This window comes from Lonchura striata, chromosome 1A, assembly GCF_050655825.1.
Source record: "Lonchura striata isolate lonStrDom1 chromosome 1A, ASM5065582v1, whole genome shotgun sequence".
NCBI lineage: Eukaryota > Metazoa > Chordata > Aves > Passeriformes > Estrildidae > Lonchura > Lonchura striata.
Window position 1 is genome coordinate 50,267,478 of NC_140741.1, and position 8,412 is coordinate 50,275,889.

Genomic DNA, 8,412 nt, shown 5'->3' on the forward strand with positions numbered 1-8,412 from the left:
TGGTAAAAATGAGCAGTCGATTGCTATTATTGCAACAACAATTATCTGCCATTTGCAGGCGTTCCCTTTATTCAATCAGCTAAAGTGGCAATCAACTGTAAACAAGTGAGTCACAAGGCAATGGCTCACCTTGCCTGTCTTTCTGACATCTGCCACCTTGTGACATGCAGAACCCTGAGGTGACACCCAGTGACCCCTGTGAAGGGCTGCAGAAGAAATAAGACATGCAGAATCCAGCAGAGTGGAGTATAGAGTGTAAGGTAGTCAACAGCCACAGTTAAAGACTGGGTACAAGTCTCAGCATGTCTAAACCGGAAACCTACCTCTAGGATGCCTTTTCAACCTGAATTCAGAAATGTCTTTTGGAGGTTTAAATTAGTCAAGTAAGTCAGCCCCTTCTCATAAGACAAAATAAAACCAAAGTCCTTAACCAAGGGTTTTTCAGGAGTTTTTGAAGATAAGAAGCAGTTTCTGTGAACAGCTAGAAAGGGACAAGTGACAGGATGTAAGGACACCACTCTGCTTCCACATGGCACCTGCCATCACAGATGTATGGAAAGAGGATAAGACAAACTTACTTCTTACCTGAATTGTACGCACATGCAAACTTTATAGTTTGACTTGTTTTGCTGTCAAATGGTTCAACTTACCCTGACATTTGTACAGTCATGAAAATTACATAAAGAAACTTTTGTCAAACTTGAGTTTTAATGGCTGATATATTTTGCTTTGCTTTTTGTGTGTTTCCCATGAGCATGCTCTGTAACTTGTAGTTTTGGTCCGTCTGGATAGTTGAAGTACTGCCTTGGAATTGCACAGAGCATCAAACTAATGCTATTTTTTGAATAATGGGAATAAAATCACCAGAGAATACCTTAGATATTGACATAGATATATTTTCTTGTAAATGTGTTTTGTTTTGTTGGTTTTTTTTTTTAATATTACATCTTGATGCTTTTTTAAAAGACTCAGAACTTGTGAGTAAGAAACATTCAGGTGTGGTCGCTGAGTGCACAGAGACACACGTTTTCTCCTAGCTGGGACAAAGAGCCTTGATAAGAGACACTAGGAGAACTGCCCTATGGTATAGAAGCTGGGGATGTGTCTTCTGGGGACAGTGACTTGAGGTCAAATTGCTGCTCCAAATCAGCAGCAGAAGAGTTAGAATCAGGTCCCTCACCTACTAGTTGAGTGTCTTACACATGGAGCTATACAATAGCAGGGAATCTGACCTTTCCCTCAGTGCCTAGCACTATCAGGAATGCTCCCTTCTGCATCCTGCCCCCCAGGGCGTGCAGCACTGACTCAGTCGTTGCCTGTGGAGGGGGACTCAAGCTGTGTCCAGAAGCCTGGAGGGCACTCAGGGACAGAGCACAGCTCTGGGTTTGTACATGGAGGGCCCTGAAGAAGGTCAAGCACTCATTCTGTTGCAGGTGGCTAAACCAGTATTTCTATAACATGCTGTTGCAACAGATGAGTTTGGCACTGAGATTCAGGCTCAGTCTTGCTAAGCACAGCATTCAGTGTGCTTGTGCTGCATTCAAGCTACAGCCAAGCTAAAGCAGCACTGCCTTAGCTTAGAAAAATGTGTTGGTCATGAAGCTTAGTATGCTTACTTCGGATCAAGAACTCCACTGTGACTTTTGATTCGTTGAACATTAAAGCTGCTTTCATTCTCTTTTGTTCTACTAGAAAAATGCAGAAGGTCCTTAGTATGAACATGGATGTTATATTACCTGAACACCTAGACACCCCTTCAGACTAGTAGGCACAGGTTTGGCAGCTAACAAAGGCTCAGTTTTACAGGTTTTGTGTCTGGCTCAGCGCTGCAAATCTGCAATGTGTGAAAAGCTACAACTACACATCCTCTTCTGATCATGTCAGGTTTCAGAACAGCTTGCCCTGAGTGTTTTCCAAAGGATCAATTGCCCAAGGTTACCCTCTCCTGAAATCTGTTGGCAGATGTGAGCACTGAGTTACAGCAATGGATGATATGAGCACTCCTTGTGTACTTGTGTCTCTGGTAGCTGGCTGAACTACAATCACCATGGAAGTTATCATCAATCACTGGAAATGAGAATGCTCACTGAACTATTTACAGAGCAAAAGCTCCAATTGTCACAAAGAAATGCCTTTTCCTCGGTACAATTTCAAACAGCACTGAAACCCTGTGTGGAACAACTAGGTTTATCAGTACACCCTGAAAACAGAGAATAACTTAAAAAATATGAGATTGCTTTCTTGTGGCTAAAAGCAATTCTTTCAACTCTTACTGGATTAGTCCAAATTAAATGGCTAGACAATGAATGACACAGAACAGAGCTGGTTAGTTTTTCCACGTATTGTTTGATTTTTGAGGAGCTACTTGTTTTATAAAGGAAAACATCACCCCAGAAAGCAAGTCATAGTTTAGAAACAGGCAACATAGAAAGTTCTGCTGAACTAACACATGGCAAATAATGCAAATCCCCCCCGTAGAGCTGAGTGAACAGCTCTCATAGGTTTCTGGTTTGCACTTCTGCTTTTGTGAGATGAGTGCAAATTTTCCCTCAGGGAACACAGGGGTAGCAGTGAACTAAAGAAATACAGTGTGTGTAACCTTTGACATACTGTAATAAAAGACAAAAAATTTACATGGTTTGAAAAAAAAGTGAAATGCTAAAATAAGACTTTACGCGTTTTGATGCAATAAACCTTTAACATCTTTCATTTTTTAATATTTTTTACTGTCCAAGGACTAAACTATGACTTCTCCTTACATTAGAGGGATTGCTCATAGATACAGAAGGTATAAATGAAAACTAACAGGAAAAAAAAAAAAAAACAACCCGGATCTAGAGGAGAGATAGAGAAGATAGGGATAGGGTTTGTAGGGAAAAACTGGAGCAAAGAAAAGTAAATTATTCAGGTGTATTGAAAAAAATGAAGACATGTATATACAATTACTTTAGAGGCAGTACAGAAGTTAAAATCTCAAGTACAGCACACTTGATGTCTTTAGGGTAATTTCTAGGGGCTAGCACTTACTGCAAGTTTGGGGTTTTTTAAGTATTGTACTTACTGTGAAATAATTTTATTGGGAAAAATCAACAGTGCTAACTGAAATGTCACTGTAGAATAGACTTTTAAAATAGCTGTATGTGAAAACTGATGAATTATTAAATCATTAAATTAGAAAAAAATATTTTTATAATATATGTAAATTAGTTAAGTAATAAGAGGAAAAGAAGCTGTATCTCTTGTAGTGCCTACGATTGGTGCTAATGTATCTAAGACAGTATCTAACACTAATGTATCATTAGCAGTAAAACTATGTCCAGAGGGGTTCTTGTTTCTAGTATTATTGGTCACTTCACTTGATAAAATAAATGCCATGAAAATGGATAGTTATAGTCAAGGGGTTTGCTTTGGTCTCATAAGGATGTAAGTAATATATTGCTTAAAGGGTGTCCAATATCTTATACATAAGAAAAGAAAACTCATTCCCTTAAACTACTCTGGTTCTTTGACCTTCTCAGGTTCAATGGTTTGGAGTTGGGTTTGATTTGGTTTGGTTTTTACACAGTAAGAGAGTATACTAGCCATGCCAGAACTCTCTGTTGTTATTAAAGTGCCCATAGTAGCACCCCTGGATAATATATTCAGCCTCACAGTGAAGGAGGAAATGGTTTGGAACCATATGAAAAAAATAACATCCCAAATAAGGGGGAAAAAACAATAACCCATTCTTATGGGCAGAATTCCCTTCCTGCTTTGTCCCCCTCTAGAAACAATCACAGATAGAGCAATTACAAACATTCCATTCAGATAATGTTCAATTGTTTAGCGTTATTCTTAGTATTTCACTATCTCTTTATTAGTGTTAATTTCAATGTTTGGAATTAAAAATTGTGTTAAAGGCAAATACTACATTTTATAATTAAAAATATAAAAATAAAACTTTGACAATTTTAGCACATTTTGGTCCTCAGGTTGAAACATTTGCTTAGACAATTTGCTTGTCCTTTTGAAAAAGCAATTTATTTTCAATGAATTGACAATTAATCTATGACCTTGAACTTTAAAATAAAAGTTCTCAGCAGCTCTAGTCAGAGCATGACCTGGCACAGGAGAGCTACTTCCTTCCCCTCCTATAGCCTGATTTCTCAGAAGATGAACCTTCAATGAGCACAGATACAGGAACTACTTGCTTTGCTCAATGCATTTTTCTAAATCTCTGTTTTCTTCAGCAACATGAGCAAAACTTTTTTTTTTCCCCTGAAGGCAGGTGTCTTGGCACCACATAGCAGTAGAGAATACATGTGGAAAGAATTGTACCTACTCCACTCAGCAAAACAATTAAGGGTGCCTCAAAATTACAGTTCAAAACACAGCACTTCAAGTAGATGACATTCAAAATCTGCTCAGCTGCATGGCAAAAGCCACCTGAGGCATGTCATCTTAGGGATATGAACAAGATTTATTAGGTAAATTTGTAAGAAATTATGCATATTTAAAACTTTTGTATAAGGCTCATTTTCTGTCTTTGCTCCTGTACTGCTTCTTCTGTAGTTTTGGCTTGGGGCTAGAGCTGAGAGGAGTTAAAAAGAAATGTAAAGATATTCCACTGAAGACCTTTGAGTTTGGGTCAATGGCTGCATTTTCTTGCATTCAGATTCTTAGGACAGTCTCTCAGGGGCTGACACCAGTTCTGTCCCAGAGGTGTCTGGAAGAGTTTGTACCAATGGGGTTCTCAGATGCTTAAATCCTAATTACTGCAATAGCCAAAGCACACTTTTGACTGAAACAGGCAGTGCAGGACTGAAGGGGACCTTGAGCATATACACCCAAAGAAGAAAGTGCTAAGATAACATTATGAGGGAAACTCTCACACTTTTTGTGGTAAAAGGCCTGCTCAGGGACCTACTTAGATGAATGCCATAGAAGGTGGGCCTGTAGAGAAGAGAGGTCCAGGTGAGTTTACTGATTTTCCAAGTACTACCTCCTTGAAGCTTAAGAGGAGTCCATCCTGATTTGCAGAAAGCCAAACAAAGGTGGCAGAAGGTGGCTCATTGCTCATGGGCAATGAGCTCCTCAAAAAACACTGTCATATAAAGGAAGCATCACAAGATGCAGGAGTAGGGATGGGTAACCTGTGAAGAATATATAGATGCTGTCTGATCATGCAAGAATAGCATTAGAAAAGGCAAAGCCTACCAGGACTTGAATCTATTAAGGGACATGAAAGGTCACCAGAAGGGCTTCTACATGTGCCTCAGCAGGAAGGGCCCTGTATTGAATAGGACAAGCAAATGACATAAAAATGGCCAAGATGCACAATGCTGCCTTTGCCTCAATCTTCAAAGATAAGATTTGCCTTCAGGAGCTCTAGGTCCCTGAAAACAGGGTGAAATTTTGGACCAAACAGCCTCTTGGGCTTCATCAGGTCTAGGGAGGTGTTCCTTCCCCTCTGGTCTGCCCTGGTGAGATGCATCAGTGGTGCTGAGTCCTGTCCTGGGCTCTTCAGTAAGAGAGGATACATACCAGCTCCAGAGAAGAGTGCTCTGATTAGGAGACTGGGGCATCTGTCTTATGAGAAACAGCTGAGAGAGCTGAGGCTGTTTCGTCTTGAGAAGGGAAGGCTAATAGCAATTTTATCAATATTTATGCACACTTGCCTGGGGGTAATAAAGAAGACAGAGCCAGACTTTTCTCAGTGGCGCCCAGTGAAAAGACAACAGGCAAGAGACACAAATTGAAATATGGTAAATCTCATTTGAACATATAAGAAAACTTATTTCTCTAAAAGTGAATGGCACAGGACACCAGTTTGAATCCTTGAAGATACTCAAACCCCAATTGAGTACAGACCTCAGCAACCTGCTCTAGCTGTTCCTGCTTTGAGCAGGAGTTTAGACTAGATGACTATTCTGTGATTCTATGATATTTACATAAAAGCCTTGTTGACATTTGATGTTCAAGGATGTTAGATGGAAAAGCTGGAAAAAAACACTCAGCTAAATTTTTCATTATGAAAAATGCAGTGTAATATCTTTAGTTTAAAACCACCAGAACAGTGGCACAGAATGCTTAACATACACAGTGCTCAGATATCATCTGATTAATTCCAAAATGTCCATGAAGAAGGCAAATCAAAATTATTCACTGTGGTTTGCATGACAAATTTGCCTAGGGAAAGAAAGCATTCATATTTGGGAAAGTGGAAGTTGGCTATATTCTGTTATTTATTAGGTCACTTTCTAGAAAGCCACCCTGAGTCCCAGTTATAAATAAAACATTTTCGTGTTCTGCAGGAGAGTGGACTGCTTCTGCATCATTTGGCCTTATAATCTCTATACATTTCAAAGCATATCTGTAGCCTAATTTAGGCTGTTTTCTCATAAAATGTACTAGTTTTTAAAAGCTGACGGTACTGCTAAAACTGCTTTGACTTTTTTGCTTGTCATTCTGTTTCGTTGCTTTATTTTGATGCTTTTGCTTTTCATCTTTCTCTATCTCCCACTGCAATAAGCAGACTTGGGATTCTTAAGAACTCTGTGGTATTGCAACATCAGCTGAAAAAGGCAGAAACTAGGCAGAAAAATAAAGGGAAGTTGCAAAGTATGAGAGAAGAGCAAAGGAGAGGAAGTTTGGTGAGTGAAGTAACCAAGTCTTTAAAAATAAGGTGGAATTCATTCTACCTGACTTCAGGTGTCCTCAACTTGACTATCTCCACTTTCCTGTGTTGCATTAATAATGGAGAAACATAAGACTTCATACAGTATAATTCACCTGGGCTGTTTAATTGTTGGAAGGTGGGAGGACTTATGCTCTAGAAATGCCTCTTTCTGTCTGTTGACAATACGAGGTGTAAAGGATGATCTCAAACATAAGTGTGTGCATTTAATGAATCCACATCTCTAGCACTATTTTCAACACCTAAAGTGAAGAACAGAAAGCTGAACATTAGAAACAGTCTGGGCAGCTTTCACTGCCAAAGTGAGTGCCCTAGAACAGCTGGAACACAAATTACCCAGGTTATTTATTTTGCAAGATTAGTATTATTTTTTCCTTTCTGTTTTGCATAGTGGTGTCTGGGTCTGAGATGCAGAGAGTATACATACAGTCAGTGGGTTGTTTGGCTTGTGTTTGGATCTGTAAGCATAACAACTCTGCCCAATTTCACCTGGCTCCCTAGGTCCCTTTTCCTCAGGTGCTCCAGAATTATTCTACTTTATGATGATTGTGAAATTCCAGGTGTGGGCACATGTGCAAATATTATATAATGTGTTTCTCTCTTCCCTTAGCACAGCTTTGTTGTTTTGGGGCAGATGTGGTGTTTGTCCTCAAGACACCTTTTCTATCTGCTGCTCCAGGAAGCAACATACCTTAGTATTATTGCTGATGCCAGAAGGACACTAAAGATGGTCAAGACTCCTGGAAGGTCTAGATGATAGCCTAGAACTACTATGTGTATTTGTCCCTTGGGTGAACAAATCTGCATTGAGGTAGAAATACCTGTTTATGAAGCAGCATTTAAGCCTGGGGAATTCATCCAAACAAGACGCCATACAGGTAAAGAGGCAATCTGATGAAACAGTGAAGCCATGCAGAGAGAAAAGACAGAAAGTAGACTTGTTAATCCAAAAGTGCATCTGTTATGTAAACAACTTCTTGAAAAAACATCAATGTGGAATAGCTTTTTTTTTTTTTTTCAGCTCAAAAGGAATAATAAATGATAGATAAAATAACAAGGAAGACATGGTGAAAAGAGCCTTTCTGCAAAATCCCTTAAGGGATTCCGAAAAAAAATTTCCCCACATGTCAAAGGCCAGATTTCTTCTATTTCTTCTTAATAGCTGATCATCCAGTCATTAATTCACTGCAAATACACAATGAAAAATGATATGATTACAACATAAATAATTTATAAGCATTAGCCATCACTGAAAATACAGACATAGTTAAAGATTCCCACCTTTTACTTAGGAATGGACAAGCATAATTACATTTGTTCTGTAAAAATCAGGTGTCCTATGTAAATTCAACAGTATACAATTACATTTTATTACAAGTCTTAAGTAAATTCCAGAATTCAGAAATTTCTAAGGAAGATTTGTCTGTTCACCTTGGAGCTCTTGTGATTTCTCTGCCAAACCAGTTTTACATTTAGGGTAACATATTTGTTTTAAATTAACCATAGCTACCCAAGTAGTGGCATTTCGCATATCATATATTATGTACCCTAAAATACCAATATAAATATTTACTACTATAAGCTAGTACATTTTATTTATTATTTAGTCCATCAGTAAATATTTTTTTTAATATTGTTTTCTATTAGATATTAATACATTAATCTATTCATTAAAGTGCCATGGTATTTAAAATACCTTACATGTAAAGTGGCATTTTATAACATTAAAGTGGAAT